The sequence below is a fragment of the Triticum urartu genome, chromosome 6A, assembly GCF_056163025.1.
Source record: "Triticum urartu cultivar PI428250 chromosome 6A, HENAU_Tu73, whole genome shotgun sequence".
In the NCBI taxonomy this organism is placed as follows: Eukaryota; Viridiplantae; Streptophyta; class Magnoliopsida; order Poales; family Poaceae; genus Triticum; species Triticum urartu.
In genome coordinates, this window is record NC_141878.1 from 296,972,888 (window position 1) to 296,995,923 (window position 23,036).

Here is a 23,036-nt window from a genome sequence, read left to right on the forward strand (position 1 = left end):
TTATCAACAACAACAACAATTGTCGTTTGACCAAACAATAGATTCATTGGTCCGTCTTATGGTAGGTCATGGCGACATGCATGTATGACCAAAGTATCGATCATTACGTGCATCCGCCCCGCTGACACGAAGTGGGAGGTGGTGGACCAAGCATCCTAGCTAGGTATGATATATATATAGATATATATATATAGAGAGAGGATGGATTTGCTATCCACACTAGCTCGGATGGTTGTTATCAGAACCGTTTGTTCGCTTTGGGATCCGCACCTTTAGGTGGATAAGGTTCTGAATTTACCAATTGTTGAATTTCGCCAAGATAGAAGAGGAATGGTTAGCTGAACCTTTATGGAGGCATAGCCCCGGAATGGCAACCTACTTCTCTGACTTTGCAGGCGTAGTCAGGAGAAAAGGTGTTGTGCCTTTCTAAACCGGCAGGGATCAACAGGACCTACTTCAGGCAAACTTTTGAATTGGCTGATGGTGGTCATTTGCTAGAAGTTTTGAGCTGCGGCATGCTGGACGGCCATGTGAAAATTGCCATTTTCGTCTAGCCAAATTAACAAGGCTGGACACCAACTGGACTAGTAAATGGACTGGGTCGTGCTGGTCTAGACATGTAAAACCTGTCGTTTTCGTCTAAGTAAGTGAAGACGGTTCTGCAAGGTGAGAGTTTATCACAGTCCTGTGGGAGGGTTGTCAGAGAAGCAACGGTGAGCACGAGGTGTTAACAATGTCGAAATAATGGATGACATTTTTTAGTCATCATGTACATTAATTTGTTGTCTCTGGCAAATGTTTGTGAGGGCTGCTAACAAATTATACATTATCAGAAGAAAATACATTCTGAACTCTTTTAGAAAATAACAGCACCTCGTACCTCCAGAAGTCTTGACGGCAGTTTTAGCGAGGCTTATTCCGAATTGAATTGAGAAACTACAGCGAAGAACAATGAGCCAGCTTCCTTCTGGACAGAATGAGCTTTGTGAGTCTCAGCACTTTGCTATATGTATAGCAAGTTATTTTATTGCGTATTGCTCGGTAGAGCTAGATTGGTTAGTTTGCTAGTTGCTTCATTTGAATGTCACACCTAGACTTAATGCAAGTGTCACAAAAAATGAAGTTTTAACAACTCCATACCAAACCGCATGCCCAATGGTTTGCCAAGGAGCTAGCTTGTATGACTTGGTGATACCTTTCAAAAAACGTCAAGCAGATACGACCAAAAAAGTTCATACGGGCCAGCTGTGGCAATTGTTTTGAGAGATCTCTTGTTGAAGAACTTTATGGAGATGTATCAAAATGGCAAAGTTAGAAGCTGCCACACACCCTGCCGCAATGCAGTTTCTGCATGCCAACTTTCACCAATATAGCAACGCATGGTCCTGGCAAAGTGGAAAGCTATAGCAAAGTGGAGACTGATGCATTAGGGAGGAGGAAGGTGAGGTTCGCTGGCTGGGAAGGGGAGCTTTGGCCGGATGGGATTGCTAGATTTGAGAGGGAGAGGAAGAGAGGACGGAGAGCTCCGTTGGTGGTGAAGGAGAGAAGAGGACGGTGCTCTCCCTCGAGATATCGGATGGCTCGCATGGCAGAGAAAAGTGATGGCTGCTCGCCTAGCTAAAATACAGGCTGCAAGATTTCAGCTACTCACAATTTTTTTTGTTTTCTACATGGAGAGATTCCTAGTTGGTTCAGGGTCACGTTTGCTCAGTCCCCTATTTTTCCATCAACCTATATTAGCTGGTACTGCATGCCATTGTTAAAAAACACAAATAATGACACTTGGACTATTTGTCAAAAATGGATGCCAGCAAAAGGATATTTTTTCAATCTCTCTGTCACGTAGAAGTAAAGAGCAACAGACTGAGAAAGATATAGAGATGGGAAAATATTTTTTATCTCTCTTTCTCTATCTGTCACATGTACTACACATAGTGCCGAGTTAGACAAGGGAATGCGTTCACCGAAGTCCAAGACACCTGAGTGAAATGGTACCCTCACGTCGCCCCGTGCAGGTGACTCGAGGGCGACAGCCCTAGTGCCGATGCCAGCCCTGCTCCTGCCTGAGACAGCCGTTGGGCAAGCCCGGGGCGCTGTCGTGGAAGGTGGCGGTGGGGCCTCTGCTGCTCCTTCCTGCATGCAGAGGGCATCAGGCTCCGCGGCGACGGCGCCGACTGGAAAGGCACCACCGGCCGCAATGCAAGGTGGCGAGGACATGGACCACAGTTCTCAGGCGTGTGGGTGGCGAGATCTCTGCTACATGTGGGGCTTGTTCTCCCTCGCCTTTGTTTGGCTAGCTCCTCCTCTTTGGATCTGGATCGCATCTTGGTGGTTTCGCTAGTTGAGGTGCTAGTTGCGGGAAGTCTAAATCATGAAAAATCCCAGGCCATCCATGTTGGCCTCGACGGCGACGATGCCCATTGGCGCTGCTTCCCTCCTTGGAGGCGTCATTCAGGTATGCTTGTCTCGCCCTCCTCCCCCTTAGCTTCCTAGGTGAAAACCCAACTTGGTTGGGCGGCGGCGACGCTCTTGACGTCATGTCCTTCTTGAAAGCACCACCTTGGGAGTTAGGTGGGTTGTGGTCTTCGCTCGGGCTGCTCCAGGGGGAACCCTAAATTTGGGTCTTCCGGATTAGAAGATGACAACGCTCTCAGTGCTGTTCTACCTCATGGGGGGCATCGTTTTAGAGCAGGTGGTGGTTGGAGGGGTGAAAAGGTTGAGTGGTGTTACATCTACCATATCGACAAGAGCGTGTCTCCGCGGCATGGCGCAACAGGGTCTTGGCAACAGACATGTGTTAATGGACGCACGCAGGATGGTTGCGCTATCTGGCGTCGTGGTGGCGTTGAAGGCAAAATGACCTAGCAAGGTGAATGCATTGGTCGCTCCTGAAGGTGGTACTGCGGAAGATTGTGGCGGGTAATTCTACAGCTTGCGCATGCGTTTTGCTTAGAGGGTCTATTCGACCATTTGATGCTCTTGGCTTGCCGCCCGGTGGCTTGGTGAGGCCACCAAGATGGTGTGTGTTGATATGAGGTCAGAGCATATCATCAAGCTTGCAGGTATAGCGACAGTGGTTGCGAGGAAAATGGCTTCGAGTTGATCCATGTATTTGGCTTGTCGGGTTGTGTTGAATAATATAAATTTGTTTGCCTCGCTTGCTACAAAGACCGAGGTAATCCTACTTTTCAAAATAAACTACGATCAGTGTCGATTCTACCATGGGCTTTAACGGCTTAAGTCTAACCTTCAAAAATGATATTAGGCCACTTTAACATCGTGTTGCAAAACGTTCACAAGCATTTGGACCGATGCATTCAGAACATACGTTCGTGAATGAATCCATGTGTCCGAATTCGTGCAAACGGATGCAAAAGTTGGGAAGGTGTGCGGGACTCCGGACCTCCACCACCTAATACTCTGACATCCCGGCCTACCCAAAACCCCTCTGGGAGCCCGCGTCTTTCTCACTCCACACCCCTGTTCTATATCCGTTCCCTCCCAGGCCACCGTTGTACCACTCTGGCGCCTGCACAAGCCTTGTTGGATCTTCGCCGCTCCACCCGACATCAGACCCGCTTTTTCTATGCTGTCGTTCCCTCCAATCGGTCGTCCGCCGCCCAGGTTGCCTCCGCCTTTGCAGCTATAATCCATGGTAGACACCATGCCGTCAGGGTCCGGTGGATCGTCTTCATCTTACTACATGATACGTTCATATGACGGTCTACTTGATTTATAATATGTCTCTGTTAAGTTAGTCTATTTATAAAAAAAGGAGGGAATTCCAAAATCATGGTTGTGATCTATTTTTCGCAGCTAATTTTGAAGCTATTCCATGGCGCCTATTCGCCTTAGGAGGAAAATGGAATTTTCGCGCGTTGGAAGCTTGCATGCTGAGAGAGAAACTTGCATGCAACATGGAGAAAGAGAGATAGAGTCTGCATGCAGCGAGGGAAATAATGCGAGGACTGAGAACGGTCAATCAGTTGCATGCCCATTTATTTCTGCCAGCTGGTCTCATAGAGTACATGCGTGCAGTATTGTCTCAGAGAAAAGTGTTTTACACTCTGCACTCGACTGAAAGTTTTGGACCATTCATCCGTGAATTCGGGGCATGCTTGCACACGTTTTTGCCATTTAGTGCTCACATTTCCATCTATGCATATAGATACAGGGCAATATGTCATACTTTTGAATACTTTATCATAGTTTGCTATCGATGCCAACATAGTAAACCGCAGCTCATCCTTTCCCTAAACGGCCATTTGACACTACATGCACGAGAGCCTCGTTTTCTTTCTTTCATAGGTGTTTTTGTTCATTAGAGCATCTACAGCTGGACTTTACAAATCAGGCTCCTCAAACGCGCGTGGACACGTCCACAGAGTTTGACGGATCAAGCCTCAAATTTTTCTTCTCACAACCGGACACCTCATTTATCCTATCTCAAATCCATACAAACTTATGCAACTACGTCGATGGCTCGATGCATTACACACATCGTTCGGCTACTCCATCACTACTAACATGCCATAGGACTACCAAAATTTGGCTTGTTTGACTATGGTGGAGATCATCCATGGCTGCCGTTGCCCTTCTCGGCGCCCTTGCCGCCCATCTCGCGGAAGTACCAGTCGAAGACACGGTAGGGATCGAGCCGGATCTACTCATCGCTGGAGCTGTCCTTGCTGTCACTGTCCTCCTTTGGTGGTAGTCTGGCCATGGCACGGAGCCACGGACGCCCAATTTTGCTCTCTGGCAAGGGCGCCCGTGTTCCTCTGATGTAGTTTCTTCAGAATGCAGGAACAGATGGCTTCCTCCTCTGCGGCCGCCCGCGCCGTCGCATCATCCGCCTCCGCCGTCGTTGTCGCCATTTCCACCGCCATTTTTATGCGGGCGCGGAGAGAGAGAGAGAGAGATGTCATGACTATAAGGATGACTGTGGGCGGCAGTGGATTGTCTAAGGGAGTTGCTCGACCAGGCTAGTGGACCGCGGTGCAGCGAGCATCATATAAAAAGTGCACCATCCAATTTAAAGAATACACACATACAGCTGTGCAAGGTTCGGGCAATTTAAAGAGTCCATGATTATTGTCTCCTCTTATGCCAATCCTATAGACATATATTTGAGCTTCACTGCATCTCTTGTTGGAACCTAGATTAAATCCCAATCTACTACCAATCCCTCCACACACACACGAGAGAGAGAGGCGTAGAGAGAGAGAGAGAGACGTCATGACTATAAGGTTGGCCATGGGCAGTAGTGGGTATTCTAAGGGAACTGCTCGACCAGGCTAGTGGACCGAGGTGCAACGTGCATGATATAAAAAGTGCACCGTCCAATTTGAAGAGTGCACATATAAGGTTGTGCAAGGTTCGGGCAATGTAAAAAAAAGTTCCCATGTCAGTATCAACGTGCATGATATAAAAAGTGCACCATCCAATTTAAAGAGTGCACATATAAGGTTGTGCAAGGTTCGGGCAATGTAAAAAATTTTCCCATGTCAGTATGCCGATACGAGGATAGTAGACCACCATAAGGGGTATAACTTACAAGCACAGAAAATTGACATAATTATTGTTTCCTCTTATGCCAACTCTATAGACATATATTTGAGATTCACTCCATCTCTTGTTGGAACCTGGATTAAATCGAAATCCACTACCAACCCACACACACACATGAGAGAGAGAAAGAGATGGGATCTAAGACGTGGAAATAGAGCAAGGTCACGAGCCACGACTATAGGGATGGCTGAGGTCGGCAACAGATCATCAGAGAGAGCTGCTCGACCAGGCTAGTGGACCACGAGTGTAACGAACATAATATAAAAGTGCACCGTCCAATTTAAAGAGTGCCCACATAAGGTTTTGCAAGGTTCGGGCAATGTAAAATAAAGGTTCCCATGTCAGTATATTCATATGAGGATAGTAGACCACTGTGAGGGGTATAACTTGACTATTGTCAGTCCATAATTACTCTTTCCTCTAGTGCCAAATCTATGAAGATATATTTGAGCTTCACAACATCTTTCGGCAGACACAGTCGCAGGTGCCGATGGCCGGATCCATCGGACGCGGGGGCACGGCGAGGTCTCAGTGGGTAGTGGTCCAGACGGCAGCATCTTTTTCGGCATACGACGCTCACACGTGCTGATGACCGGATCGGTTGGTCGCAGGGGCACGCCGAGGTGTCAGTGGATGGTGGTCGAGGCAGCAGCCTCTTTCGGTCGACGACGCTCGTAGGCATTGATGTCTGGATCTGTCTGTCGCGGGGGCACGGCGAGGTGTCAGCAAGGTGGTCGAGGCAGCGGCCGCTTTTGGGAGACGACACTCGCAAGTGTTGATGCCCGGTTCTTTGAAAATACTATTTCGGTTCCAATTGTACATTTGACAGTTCTTCATGGTGACCACCATATTGTATCAGACGACTTCGATGAGTATGAACGATAAAAAGCCATTGTCGCTAGCCCGACACATCCAAAAATTGATCAGGTTTCGGGAGGGTGGCACGTCAGTTCTTTGGAAATACTATTTCAGTTCCAATTGTATATTTGGCAGTTCTTCATAGTGACCACCATGTTGTATCGAACGGCTTCGACGAGTGTGAGCAATTAAAAGCTATCACCGCAAGACCGACACACATCCAAAATCATTTCGGTTCCGGGAGGGTGGCATGTCGGTTCTTTGGAAATACTATTTCGATTCCAATCATATATTTGACAGTTCTTCATGGTGACTACCATGTTCTATCAGACGACTTCGATGAGTGTGAGCGATAAAAAGCCATCATTGCTAGCCCGACACACATTCAAAAACCGATCCAGTTCCGGGAGGGTGGCACGCCGGTTCTTTGGAAATACTATTTTCGGTTCCAATTGTATATTTGACAGTTCTTCATGGTGACCACCATGCTGTATCGTATGGCTTCGACGAGTGTGAGCGATTAAAAGCCATCACCGCTAGCCCGACACACATCCAAAAATTGATTCGATTCCGGGAGGGTGGCACGCCGGTTCTTTGGAAATACTATTTTCTTTCTAATTGTATATTTGACGGTTCATCATGGTGACCACCATGTTGTATCAGAGGACTTCGATGAGTGTGAGCGATAAAAAGCCATCGCCACTAGCCGACACACATCAAAAAATTGATCCTTTTCTGGGAGGGTGGCACGCCGTTTCTTTGAAAATACTATTTCGGTTCCAATTGTATATTTGATAATTCTTCATGGTGACCACCATGTTGTATGAGACGACTTTGATGAGTGTGAGCGATAAAAAGCCATCGCCGCTAGCCCGACACACATCCAAAAATTGATCTGATTCCGGGAGGGTGGCATGCCGGTTCTTTGGAAATACTATTTTGGTTCCAATTGTATATTTGAAAGTTCTTCATGGTGACCACCATGTTGTATCAGACGGCTTCGACGAGTGTGAGCGATTAAAAGCCATTGTCGTTAGCCCGAGACACATCCAAAAATTGACCTTGTTCCGGGAGGCTGGTACACCGGTTCTTTGGAAATACTATTTCCATTCTAATTGTATATTTGACAGTTTTTCATGATGACCACCATGTTGTATTAGACGACTTCGATGAGTCTAAGCGATAAAAATTCATCGCCGCTAGCCCGACACACGTCCAAAAATTGATCCGGTTCCGGGAGGGTGGCACGCCGGTTCTTTGGAAATACTATTTCGATTCCAATTGTATATTTGACACACTCGTGACAACTTCAAACATAGATTAAATCTCAATCCAATACTGATGCGCGCGCGCACGCACACACACGAGAGAGAGAGAGAGAGAGAGAGCAAGGTCGCAAGTCACGACTATATGGATGGTTGAGGACGGCAATGGATCGTCGGAGGGAGCTGCTCGACCAGGCTAGTGGACCGCGGGTGTAGCGAGCATGATATAAAAAGCGCACCGTCCAATTTAAAGAGTGCAAACATATGGTTGTGAAAGGTTCGGGCAATGTAAAATGAAGGTTCTCATGTTAATTAATATGTCGATATGAGGATAAAAAGACCACCGTAAGGGTTATAATTTCCATGCACTAACAACTGTCGACCCATAATTATTGTAGACCACTAGCCTTCATCAACCATCCGACATGGCAGGGGCGGACGCCACGTAGCCCTCGCCACCAACAACCCACACCGCTCGAGGACTGGATCTGATCGGGCCGCCACATCCATCATCCCTGGCCCCAAGCGCTCAAGCCCACGCCGCTTGTCATTGCCGCCACTACATCTTCAGTACTGATTGTCTTCGAGCGCACTGCCTATCGCCGCATCCAGGCACAGTCACCTCAGAGCATCTACAACCGCGATGGGCAAATCGGGCCCATATAATGCCTGCGGACGCGTCTGCGGACGCTGAGCGGTCATGTCTTAAATATTTGATTCCACAACCGGACACCTCAAATTAGAACCCTCAAATTCATATTATTACATCAACATGAAACTGAATCTAATCGGAGCTCGTCTGGTTCCGTTGTGGCCATGTCCAGCGGTCGGCTGCGCTCCCCGGAGTGTTGGTTCGGTCGCCGGCAAGGTAGAGTAAGGAATGGGACCGACCACCTTCGGCGAGGCAGCGACGGCTGCCCTAGCGCCGGATCCATGCGTCATTTGGGCGGACGCAATGGATTCCCGACAGACTCAATGGATGAATATTTACCGCAAGGTCCTAGTAGTCAGCAAAACTAGCTGTCGAGATTAACGGGGCTGTCTGGACACGACTTCTACCGCAAATTGGAGACAAAGTAGGGGAAGATTTATGGGAGTCCGGACACCCGAAAGGTAGGACTCCGACATCCCCGGCCCACCCAATCCTCCCTCCCAGTCCCATTTCCTTCCACTCCGCCCCTTCCCCCCCTTGATTTGCATCTGCACCTTCCACCTCCACCGTCGTTGTTGGTCATCTCCGGCTGCCACAGAGGACATCCGCAACCAGCACCAATGTGCCCGCTCACCGTTTCGATGGAGCTTTCCACCCTGGAGCCGTTTGTACCCAGGTACAATCCACCCCCTGTGGTCGACCTCCATGGCGGGCACCACGCCCAGCAAGTGTTCGGTCAAATGCGATTGAGCTTATTTTCAAATTCTATGTCATTTTTTAAAGTACGAAGGATGGTGAGCTACTCGACCATGGAGGAGGAGTTGTTGTGTGATGCGTCACTGGCCGTATCTGCGGATTTCATAGGAAGGAGCAAAGGGGAGCCCTTCTGGGAGCAAGTGCATGAAAAGTTTCGCACATTGCGCCCTACGACATGTACATCATTCAACCACGCAACATGAGGTCATTGTCATATCACTGACATGCTATCCATATCAGCGTCATCAAATATTGCTACTTGGTTAGTCAGCTCGAGGCAAGGTGACCATTGCACGCGGACATGGACGAAATCGTAAGTTTTACTTTCTCTTGCTCAACTTGTTGATTCACTCAATTTTTTATAGGGACGCAAGAAAGTTTTTAGAAAACTATGGTAATTGAAACCACAATATTCCGATGTGAGGGCAAGAAATACTTCAGTTTCTTTAAACCATTGTTTTTCTCAGTTTTACCAAAACTACCGCGTGTTTGGCCGGTGTTCTTATAGTACCCCCGGTCCTTTTTACTCCGCGTATTAGATTTGTGCCAAGTCAAATTTTGCAAAGTTGACCAAATGTATATTAAAAACTACCAACATCTACAATATCAAATATATACACTATGAAACTATATTTCATAATGAATCTAACAATATTAATTTGGCATTGTGAATATTGATATATTTTTATTTAAGTTTGGTCAAAGTAGAGATACTTTGACTTCGGACAAAACTTATATGCAGACTAAAAAGGATCGGAGGGAGTACTATAGTTTTGACGATTGTAAGGCAGGATGACAAATGAAACTAACTCAGCTACTCTAAAGGAGCTACGTGACCGGACTAATTAGTAATTAGCGTCCGCGAACAGCCGCTGGCTGTGTGGAGCCACCATGCAGAAGGTCAGCACGTCCGCATCTGTGTAGCATATTGATTTATCTTAACTGAGTCCCCTATTAACTGGGAGATAAAATAAAATTCACTAACAGATAACAGAAAGAGGCAAAATAGTAGCGATGGCATGCATCTGATCTTATCTCAACTCTCTCTCGGATGACTTCTCTCATTTCTGTTTAGAAAAAAGAGGTCCGGACCACTTTTTTAGATATATATTGCAAAAAACCATAGTTTCTGGCATACTGCAGTTTATGAAACTTTTGTTTTTGTTTCACCCAAACACCTCAAAGTATGTAATATCAAAGTTTTTTCAGAAACCACGGTGTTTCCGAAAAACTGAAGAAAAAAATACTTTGTAAACAAAGCGCACCCTTTAGTTCTATATGTAGAGTCAGAACTAATTTATTTCTTAAAATAAACAATAGACTCAAGTTGTATCTCCTAAATCAGAGGAAAGCGCAAAGATCACCAGATATCTATCTTGCAAATAAAGATATACATATGCCTTAAACTAGTGATTGGCCTTTTAAGGAGATCATTTCATGAGTATTCACGTTAATCTAGCTACTGATCACATAGGAAAACAAAGCGACAGTCCAGCGCCCTCACTTCGTCAGCTAGAGAGGCGTCTATTTGTAGTCTACTCAGCATTAAGCACACAAGCATGAAAAAAATGCATACTTGTGCGCAGTGGAGGAATTCATTCAAAAGATTGAACAAAATGTTTAGCTCTAAGCTCACAAATAGATAAAAAGGTTCAGAGATGAAAGAGAAGTTCAGACAAATAGATCCAACATGCAACAGAAATCCATTACCGATCCATGGTGGAGCCCAAGGGTAGCTGCTATCCAAACTCATAGAGAGAAAAAACGCAGTGGCCCTCTCACTATGGTAGCCGCAATAAAAAGTCCATCAGAAAGAAAGAGAAGTTGGGGAAGAACTCACGGCAAAAATCATGGTGATGTTGCCATGATTGTTCCTGCTTAGCCAACAAGTTCTTCAGTATGAAACAAGTGTGATGTTGATGAAATCAATCACTGTCGCCGGTAGCTATTCCAACAAATCCAACATCAAATCAATTTTTCTAATCACAAAGCAAGTCCAGAAAGTGGTTGAATGGAAACGGGATGGATCACGAAGAGCACTGGTGAATAATCCAGTACTGCGGGGCGTAAAACCTCAAAAGGAATAAACTTGAACCAGAAATCCATCACCGCAGTAGATCCATGAGTAATGAACCATAAATCCAGTAACACAAGCACTGGTTCAGCACCGTAGCCTCGAATCGAACGAAAAAATAAAATGAATCATGAAACCAAGCCAGTGCTGGAGCCTAGTCTCCTGAAGGCGGAGCCGCGGGGCTGGAGGTGCAGGGGCTCCCTGGCTGTTCCCTGCCTGTTGGATGGGCGACGGCGTAGGGCCTTCCTGGGCGACAAGCGATAGCGGATGGTCTCCCTCTTGGTGTACGGCCGACGGCGTGGGCGGCTCGGGCGCAGTATTGGAAATTCATCGCCCATAGAGGAGACGAGGCCATGGATCTACCCACCGGCGGGCGGGGCAGCGGCGGTGGAGGAACAGGAGGAGAGAGAGATGACTCGGGCTTGCTGCAACATTTGACCATGTACCTTTCATGCTGGGAACCAAACTCTCGTAAACCGAGGACTGACACGCTGGTATTTTGCCAGCCTACTATCTGGCGCACCTGGCAAGTGAACAGTAATGCGTGGTCCAGTTCATCTATATGAGGAAATAACAATCAACCACTTAATATACAGAAAATGAAAAGAGGGAAAGAGGAGGGACCAGATCCCAACACGTAACATGCGGCTATGATTGCCACCGCCTGAGAAAAACGATATAGGTTTGCTTTTGTCTATATATATATCAAAGGGTGCTTTCGGGTTTACGAGGCAAGTGCCATCAAAGTTATGCATTGTGTATTTAAAGTTTTAAACATCCCCAATATTCCTACATATATCTGGCCACTTCCAAGTGGTTCTAGACTTCTGGCCCCTCTCATCGATCTTCGACGACGCGCCCAATCATGAGCCCGTGCGGTCAAAGTTGTGCATTGGAATTTTGAACATCACAGACCACCATTTTCACTCATATATATTTGGGCCACATGCTGGTGTGGCTGTCTTCTGACCCTCTCTAACAATATTTTTTTGCTGCAAAGACTCTGATGACGCTCAACGGACACGGGTATAATATATTAACCGTGTGCGATACAAGTGCGCTGTGAATCACCTGCTCTAGAATGTCGTGGCCTAAGCTCGGCCACGTATCCCGGGGAGCCCGATGAGCGTTTGGCCAAGAAGAGGTTTATCATGGCCTCTCCGACGGATGTTGGCGAGGTGGCCGCCGTTCGCCCCGACCTGCCGATCCCGGAGCAACACGTCACCGCGGAAGCCTGCGTAGGCGTTGACAACGTTGCCATGCTGAAGGCTTCATGTCAGCGGGCTAGCGTATTACTGTATCTTGGGAAAGCTGGCTATGACATCAAGCTCGTCCATAGCAACGGCTTCACGCGGGCCATGTCATAGGTTAAGTGGTCCATCCCCAACCCCTCTGGTTCAACCGCCGTTGATCTCTTCGATGGCCCTAACGCTAATCTCCTCTGCCAAGCGGTAAAGGATTTGCGAGCTTTATACGCCATCGAGCCCATTTTGTCATTTCTAAAGGACACGTTCTACGGCGGCGGCTTGGGATCCTCAATTTCCAAGTCAAATCTCATCGACCATGACCATGAGGAGGGCACCCATGAAGGTTCTTCCAAGGTGAAACAGCCCATCTGTGACATCAAAGAGCACGCCATGGGTTTGTGCTCTTCCAACTGGAATGATCCCGTCCATGAAATGTGAGGCAACATTCTATCAGCAAATCTTACCTTTTCTAGCTTGCCAACCCATACCCTTTTTTGTAGTATCATTTTCCGTGCGGTGCTTTAACTGTGCCATGTTTAATTATTTCAGTTATTCAAAAATGTATTGTTCAATAGGGCTATGTGATGTTTAAGTATGAATTGTCCACTTCAGTTTCACGAATGGCTATATTTGGTTGTTTATAGTGAGTAGATGCCTTGTTTATCTGTATTTGGTTGTTAGGTTGGTTGGAGTGAGCATTTTTCTAGTTATCAAGCAGATGCCTTATTTATATGTATTTGGTTCTTAGTTTGGTTGCAGTGAGCATTTATCCAGTTATCAAGCAGATGCCTTGTTTATCTGTATTTGGTTGTTAGGTTGCTTTTTTAGCATTTGTCCAGTTATCAAGAAGATGCCCTGTTCATTTGTATGTGGATGTTAGGTTGCTTTTTTTAGCATTTGTCCAGTTATCAAGCAGATGCCTTGTTTATCTTTATCTGCTTGTTAGGTTGGTTGCAGTGAGCATTTGTCCAGTTTTCAAGCATATGCCATGTTTATCTGTATTTGCTTGTTAGGTTGGTTGTAGTGAGACTCTGTCCAGTTTTCAATGGCTATATTTGGTTGTTATACTGGTCATTTATGCCTTGTTTATTTCAGTCATTCACAATGTGTTGTTCATTATGTGCAAGTCGGAATTGTGCCGCTCAACTACATCAATACCAATTTGAATGGCTATATTTGGTTCCAGTTATTCCTGGTGTAGTTGACACATGCCCTTTATTTCAGTTTTCACATTTATCCAGTGTGATGTTTAAGCATTACCTGCGTTCTATTCATTTTCAACAATACCAGTTTGAATTGCAATATTTGATGGTTGTTAAGCCTGCTGTCGGTAACATTGCCTTCCATTTTATATCTGCTTTAACAGCATGCTGAAACCAACACATTCAAGCTATCATTTGGAGATGATGTTGTTTACCTTTGCTATATTTGTTTAATGTTAAGGTTGTTGTACTTATAATGCCTTTCCACTAATGCAGGACAACAACGGGAGTGGCCACCATTTTCCGCCGAGGATAGCTTCATCCCTCGTCTTGTACTCCCCCCGTCGTTCCATAATGTAGTGCATATAGATCCAGTCCTGGACACTTGTTAGCTTCTAATATTGACTTGTTGCTTGTAGGTACATATGCCCTTGGCAAGGATCCACGCATCGACCCTTTGCGTATGGGGCAATGAGATATTCATGAACAAGCATCAAGTGAGGAAACTTATAAGGATTATTAGCAAAAAGATACGAATGGTGGCAAGCAAATTATTTGTTTATGCTCTATCCAACACAACAGTGAGTTGTAGGATGGTAACTACAAACTCTGCAGCCTTCTCTTTTTACTGCCCATAATGACTTGTTAGACAACAATGTCTGAATCTTTTTCGTTCCCAGTGGTTCCTGAAGCAGTTCACTCAAGATTACCTCGCAAAGTACATGATTGGTGGACACGCAATGAAGGTTAAAGTATTTCATCCAGACTACAATGAGCATCGAGAAGTCGTAATGAAGACAGTGAATGATGGACGGGCAGCCATCACAAGGGGTTGGCCTAGAGTCGTGCGCGCATTACACATGGAGGAGGGCACAATATGGGAATTCCGCTTCACCATCTCCAGCAACCAGAATGTCTTTCGCCTCTCTCTTTACAGTCTTTAGTACAACTGTGGTTCATCATTCTGTACTTAGTGCTTCTGTAGTTCTTCAGTATATGTACATGTGCATCGAATTATGCATTCGTGGTTGAACCTATATTTGTAATAAACATGGTTGGATATGAAATAAGTGATTGCCTACTTTCAGATTCAAAACATTTGATTTTTAAATTAGGGATTAATTATGGATTACACTGCACATGGTTTGCGAAAGCAAAATGTCTGTGATAGACGTGGAGATCAGAAACATTTCTAGGATCCACTACGTGTGTGATTAATCTCCACTGCTCACATGACATCCTCTTGAAAACTGTTTGCGTTAGGCCACCTTGCGCAAACGTTTACGACATAAAAATTGTGTGTGATGGACAGCCTTTGCCACATAGTTTCTTCTATGGACCGCGTGTGATGCATTCAATAATGCAAACGATAAAATTGTTAATATCGTGTGCAATGGCAACGCTATCACAAACGATTTAACGGGAAAAATTGTGTGTGATGTACTTGTGAACGGAAACATTTTCCTTGGAGCGACTGTGTGGGATGTACATACGAACAGAAATGTTTAGTGGGGACTGACTGTGTGGGATGTACTTGCGACCGGAAACAATTTCGCATGTATAATTGTCATTTTTAGCTCTAATGTATGTATTTCCGTATTTGAGCGCTCGTCGGTCGCACACGAACTCATTTTGCCAAGCGTGTGTGCTAGGAGGGCCATATCCCCGACGGTTTCTGGGTCATGTGGGAAGGACCCCCTATCGCCGTCACTCACTAGGCGACAGTTCCAAATGCCGTTGCGGAAAGGGGTTTAAAACCGTTTGTATAGCACCGACGCGTACTAGTGACAATGTCCACGCCTTCATCTTCCTCATCTATTTCTTCAACGCCGGCCTCTTCAGAAGTGAACTGAGGCATGTGCGAGGATTCCAGTGGGTTGAAGGGATGTTATCCACTTCAATTTCTTCATCCAACTGCTCTGACGTAGCAATAGAAGGATCTTCCTAATTTGATTCATTGGGAATCTCATATTCCTCACCAAAGGGAACCATCTCCTTTGATGGCATGCTTGACAAAGGAACACCATCTATGGGATTTTCATAGGAGCTTGTCAAAGTCTTCACTTTCTTTGGGGCTGAAGACTTTGAGGAAGCAGATACTTTCCTTTTTTAATAGCCACTCGCTCCGCAGCCTTGGTTTTCTTTGCTTTTGATGCAGAAGGAAGGTTGATGCTTGTTGTTGGTGCCAAACGAGCAGAGGGAATTGGTTCAGTTTCTTTAGGCACAACTGATGCAGTTGTCCTGGCTTGGTCAATCTCTTCAAGCGCTATAGCAGATTCTTCAACAGGTCTAGCTTGTTCTTCAGGCGCAATGCTAGAGGTTACCCTGGCAGTTTCTTCAGTGGCTGGAGTGACTTCATCAGCCCTGGTGCTTTCATTTTCTTCAGCAGCCTGATTTTCATCAGCTGTGCTGGCATGTTCTTTAGTAGGCTGAGCAGATGCTTCAGCCTAAGGAATTTCATGCTGCGTTGGGGCTGCAACATTTGAAGTGAATCCCTTCGCCATGTTGACGAATCTAACCTTGGCTCCCAGCCAATCTGCACGGTATACGTCAAATTCATCACTGTGTGCTTTGATCTCAGCTTGTATGGTCACAAGTTCATCAGTTGTCATTTTGACAACATTCTTCTTTAGAAGATGCTCCTTCTTGTACTGAGCCTTCTTGAGCTTCCTGGCCTTCTCAAACTTCCATTATTCTTCGCCTATGAAGGATGGCAGCATGTGGTTCTGGCCAGGTGTGAGATTGAAATCAGGCATAGGAGTGTTGGGGTCCTTGTGCTAGAGATCAATGAAGTCCAGGATCAACTTGGGATCCAGTAGAAGAGGCACATTGGTGCCTTTGGCTCTAGCGGCCCGTTGATGTCTGTCTCTGATGATTTCTGCTAAGTCCTCATCATCAGCTTCGTCTTCACTAGATGATACATGGAAGGCAACCTGCTTCTTGTGAGGACTTGGCCTTGTGCCTCGTCTAGCAGTGGCCTTTGTCTTCATCAAAGTAGGGCCTATTGAGGATCAAGGGGGAGCTGAGGAACTTGTAGATGCTCCTGAAGCAATTGAGATTCCAGTGGTCCTTTGGCACGAGGCGAGGTGCGTAGGTGCTAAGGACTTTGCACCAGCAGCTGAAGATATTGTAGCAGAGGGGACTAGAGCTGCTTGAGGAATTTGCCGTGAGGGTTTTGACGAGCTTGACCGTGAGGGCATTGCAGCTGAGGAACTGGGCTTGTGCGCAGGCTTCTTGGGCATAGCCTTCTTAGGCTTGCTAGCAGAGGCCTCAGCAGCAGCAGAGTCTTCGTTGAATTTCCTCACTGCTTCCTTGGCCACTTTGGCCAACTTGGCTTGCCGCTTGGCCCATTCATCAGGATAGTCCTCACCGCGCTTGAGGCTAGTGGGGTCAGCAATTTGGTCAGGCGCCAACGTGGGTCTTGGTAAGGAGGGTGTAGAGCGAATTTCTTCATATATTTAGGAGTGACATATATGTACTCCCTCCATTCCTGTGCCCATCTCCTCTCTATCCTCTGTATGCGCACCTTGCGCTCATTCTTCGTTTCTTCAGCTGGAGTGCAGTACCCTGCATAGATGTCATTAGGGATCTCAAATGTTGTGTTGACTTCCAATCTCTTCCCTCCCTTCTGAGGTTTCTTCCCATCAGCCATTTTCTTCAGCTGAGGAATTTGAACAACAGAATTCTCTGAAGAGGTATGCAATTTGTCTTCGAGGAACGCTGCAAATGAATTAAGTTGATGAGAATCTAGAGATTCAGTAGCGGACATGTGTACCTATGAACAGAGTATAGGTGCGAAGAATTTGGAGAGGTTACATGCGTTATCAGAAGTTTTTCAAAAATAACAAGTTTGAGGAATTTGACCAGGAGTGTCTTGAGGAATTTCACTAAGCGGTCTTTGACTTAGGTTCCAGAGTTGTATAGATTGAAAAATCCACAGAATTGAGGAATCTTTGAAGAAAAACATTGCTTAGAGAAATAGATCAAGAACAGATGCATGTGAGGTGTTTAACTAGTGGGGAAGTTGATGAATAAACACCTTTTGAAGAATTTATGAAAATCATCAGAATCAGCAAGGGCAGTAAAAATGGATTTTATTTACACTTGAAGAAGAACACGACGAACTGGGAAGTGTACATGGGAAGTTCGTCCGTTCAGATTTTCCACGCCCTAACTTGACGGCGGCGGAGTGAGGATTTCCGTGGTTTGCGCGAGTACGATGGCGACGAGGTCAAGGCAGTGAAGCTCTTACTCACCAGTGACGATGGAAGTAGTGGAGGCACTAGGTGTGAGAGCATGAGCGAGGGGAGTGAGGTTGAGTGGGGTAAATGAAGTCTGAGGAGGGTGAGGGGTATTTATAGCCGAGGTGAAAAACTGCTCGACCGAAGAAATTTGACGAACGTGCCCCTGACCCTTCTCATCCTAGCGACATGTGTCACCCACGTACAGTGAGGTGGAGATTGTGGGTGAATATAATAATCATATCATGGGATGTGGAACGGTTTGAGCGGCAAAAGCCGAAAATTGAGATATGAAAATTTTAATGTTTCGTTCGCAAATTCTTCAGCTGACAAGGACACAGTGAAGATTTTGAACGGGTTTCAAATAGAGCACACATGAAGAATTTTTGAACAGACTGGGTTGAGTATAGCATAGAGGGGGAAGGGTCCGATCACATTCACTTAGCAGAAAAGTCAACTTGAAGAATTAGCAATAAATGAATGCTATAGAGGACTGAAAACTCAAATATATATATAGTCAATGAGGAACACGGACGGAGAGAGTGAAGACTATGCAAAGTTGAAGAATTTGAACAACTGAGGAATTTAAAAATTGATGAAAAACTCAAATTGAAGATTTTCAACTTTTGTTGGTGGCGTGACCCACCGTATAAGAATGATGATTTCAGACGCCGCGTACAATTGTCGTAGGGCTCTGAGAATCAAATTCTTCGTTAATTTCTTCACACTTAGAGGGTTAGTCTTCATTGTTTGAAGAAAAACATCACTTCGTGTGTTGCACATATAAGTCATAAATTTTGCATAAGTGTTAGGATGTGTGTCATTTTCAAAGAACATTCGAAGATTCTAAGATATTTAGCTCACACCACAACTTGCTAAATCTCTTCTCATCCAAGGGCTTTGTGAAGATATTGGCTAGCTTTTCTTCAGTCTTCACGTGCTCGATAGAGATGTCGCCCTTCAACACATGATCTCGAAGAAAATGATGACGAATCTAGATGTGCTTTGTCTTTGAGTGCTAAACTAGGTTACTAGCAATCTTGATGGCACTCTCATTGTCACAATAGAGTGGCGCATTCTTCACATTGATGTCGTAGTCCTTGAGGGTTTGCTTCATCCATAGCAATTGAGCACAGCACGAACCAGCAGCAATGTACTCAGCTTCAGCAATCGAGAGTGATACGCATTTCTACTTCTTCGAGGACCAACATACCAAGGAACGTCCGAGGAAATGGCATGTGCCTGATGTTGACTTGCGGTCCACACGATCACCAACATAGTCAGAGTCAGAATATCCAATGAGATCAAAAGCCGAGCCCTTGGGATACCATAGTCCAAGTGTTGGTGTGTGATCTAGATATCGAAGAATATGCTTCACAACCTTATGGTGTGATTCCTTCAGTGTAGCTTGAAATCAGGCACACATGCAAACACTAAGCATAATATCTGGCCTAGATGCACATAAATACAATAAAGAACCAATCATGGAGCGGTATACCTTTTGATCAAAGTCTATACCATTTTCATTAGTGCATAGGTGGACATTTGTGGGCATAGGGATTTTGACGCCATTGCAATCTTGCATGCCGAATTTCCTCAACACATCCTTGAGGTATTTCTCCTGAGATATGAAGATGTCGTTGCATTGTTGACGAATCTAAATACCTAAGAAGAATTTCAATTCTCCCATCATAGACATTTGATATTCCTCACTCTTCATATAAGCAAATTCGTTAGTGTAATGTTGGTTAGTGCAGCCAAAGATAATATCATCAACATAGATTTGGCACACAAATAATTCTTCATCATAGGTTTTGGTGAAAAGAGTTGGGTCAAGTGAACCGGGTTTGAAGCCTTTGTTCATGAGAAATTTCTTCAAAGTATCATACCAAGCCCAAGGGGCCTGCTTGAGGCCATAGAGGGCCTTATTGAGTCTGAAGACTTTGTCCGGATGCTTTGGATCTTCAAAATCTGGGGGTTGGGCAACATATACTTCTTCCTCAAGCTTACCATTGAGGAATGCACTTTTCACATCCATTTGATATAAGATGATATTATGATGGTTAGCATAAGCAAGCAATATGCGAATAGCCTCAAGTCTAGCAACAGGTGCGAAAGTTTCATCAAAATCAATTCCTTCAACCTGTGTGTAGCCTTGTGCTACAAGCCGTGCCTTATTCCTCACCACAAGGCCATTTTCATCTTTCTTATTGTGGTAGATCCATTTTGTGCCGATGATATTGTGCTTGCATGGGTCTGGTCGCTTGACAAGTTCCCAGACATTGTTGAGCTTGAATTGATGTAATTCCTCTTGCATCGCCTGAATCCATTCACGCTCCAGAAATGGCTCATCTACTTTGGTGGGCACTGTGATAGAGACAAAAGCATAGTGACCACAAAAGTTAGACAAATGTGAAGCTTTTGAGCGTGTGAGAAAACCTGGTGCTTTGATGTCGTTGATGGTTCTCTCAATCTGCACTTTATTAGCAACGCGAGGATGAGCGGGTTGACGATGTTGAGGGGGCTCGACATTTTATTCAGAGCCATTTTCCTCAGGTGCACCAGCATGATGTTCTTCACGTTCTGGAATGACTTCTTCAGCAGATTCTTCGGTAGGAATGACATCCTTAGTAGCCTTGAACTTAATGGATTCCTCAGGTGACATTTCATCTAGCACGGGAGGTAGGTGCTCTCTTTGCGAGCCGTTAGTTTCATCGAACCGCACATCTATAGTTTCAACAACCTTGTGGTGATAGGTGTTGAAGACTTTATAGGTGTGCGAGTCCTTTCCGTAACCAAGCATAAAACCTTCATGTGCTTTCGGTGCAAATTAATAATTATGATGAGGATCTCTAATCCAACATTTAGTACTGAAGACTTTGAAATAACTCACATTGGGTTTCTTGTCAGTGAGGAGTTCATATGAGGTCTTTTTGAAGAATTTGTGAAGATATACCCTGTTGATGACGTGGCACACAGCATCAATTGCCTCAGGCCAGAAGCGAGGCGGCATCTTGTATTCATCGAGCATAGTGCGAGCCATCTCAACAAGAGTCATGTTCTTGCGCTCCATGATGCCATTCTGCTGAGGAGTATAAGGGGCAGATAACTCGTGAGTAATACCAAGTTCATCGAGATAGTCATCAAGACCAGTATTCTTGAACTCGGTCCCATTGTCACTTCTGATGTGCTTGATCTTCACACCGAAGTTGGTTGAAGCCCTCGAGGAAAATTGTTTGAAGACTTCCTGCACTTCAGTTTTGTAAGTGATGATATGCACCCATGTGTAACGAGAATAGTCATCAACAATGATAAAGCCATATAAAGATGCAACATTAGTGAATGTGGCATAATGAGTAGGGCCAAAGAGATCCATGTGAAGCAATTCAAATGGACGAGTGGTAGTCATGATGGTCTTTGAGGGATGCTTGGCCTTGGTCATCACTACAAAAAAAGACACTTCCATGATGATACGTGTTTGTCACAGTAGGTCACGTTTTCTTTCATGCATGTACATCCATGACAAATTTATGACAGAATCAAGATAGTCATACCTATGTTGTCGTACAAGTGTTCCATGACATTACCAAAATTATCATCACAGAAGTGTCCACTTCCATGATGATAAATCGCGCGTCATAGAAGTGCTTTCGTCAAGGGTGACCGACACATGGCATCCACCGTAACGGGACACCGTTAAGCTATCGGGTCCGGTTTTGGATCCGATAACCCGTTAACAGCCCGGACCAATGGGAATTTTCCACGTGTAAAATTCTCATTGGCCGAAGGAAACACGTGTCGGCTCAATGTTCGGACAGATGTCATCCACTCATTGGACAGGAGGCACCTATGGTACGTCGACACGTGGCATGGCCCAACATAGGCCCATTCCAATGAAAAGGCCGGCCCATTGGACTTGGTCAAAAGGTAATGGGTCGGCCCACGGAAAGCCTGTTAACGGCATGTTCATATATAGCCCATTTACGGCCCGCTTACTACAGGCCCATTATGGCCTATCAAAATTAAGCCCAGTAGCTTAATCTGGGCCATCCAATATGATTCCAGCCCGTTGTAACTTCCGGTCCATGTATGGCCCATGATGTCTTTCGGCCCATATGAGGGCCTTTGTAACTCTCCGCCCATTAAAGGCCCGAGATGCAACTGGCCCATAATGAACAGTGTATCGCTTTATACCCATTAACGGTCCATTATTCCGTCGACAGTTTCCAGCCCGGGTTAATTTTTGGCCTTCTAAGGGCCCATTTATTCTTGGGCTCATTTCTAGAATTCGGTTAGATACGGTCTATTACTGGCCGGTTCCGTTTGTGGGCCAAATACAACCCGTGGTTACATTCGGCCCGTTTGTGGCCCATTAACCCGTTGGGCTGTTTTCATAGCTTTATCAAATATGGCCTATTAACGGCCGTTATGGTCCATGAATAGTACGGCCCATGTTTGGCGAAATGATTATACGCCCTGTAGAAGGCCCATGGATCCTACGGCCCGTAGAAACCAATGGATCCTACGGCCTGTAGAAGGCCCATGGATCATACGGCCCGTAGAAAGCCCATGGATCCTGCGGCCCGTAAAAGGCCCATGGATCTGACGGCCCGTAGAAGGCCCACAGATCCTATGGCCCGCAGGAGGCCCATGGTTACAACAGCCCGTGTGTTGCCATGATTATTGTGGCCTAGTTATCAAAACTAGGTTATTGTGGCCACTAAAAAACGCAGAAAAAGAACCGCAGTGACTACAAGCAAACAACTAAACAAGACAATAAGGAAATAAATAAGCAAACAACTAACGCTAGCCTATTACAGCTATTACACATATTACATCCACTGGGCATCAAAGTTCGCCACGAGTGCAAATATAGGGAACAAAGCAGCATATTACATACACTGGCCATCAAAATTGGCCACCAGTACAAATAAACGCAGCAGCAAAACAAGTCCATAACTGAAACAACTTCAGAAGAGCTCAAGAAACGTTATCCTGGGTATGCACCATGCTGGCAATAAGCTTAGCAAGCTTATTAGCTTTGTCCTGTTTGGCGCTAAAATCCTCGAACGCTTGTTGTTGCACCAGAAAGTATGCATCTGAATGCTCCAGGGACTTCCGCAGTCCTTCCGCTTCTTGTCGCAGCACAGCTGATCGATGTCTTTCAGCTTGT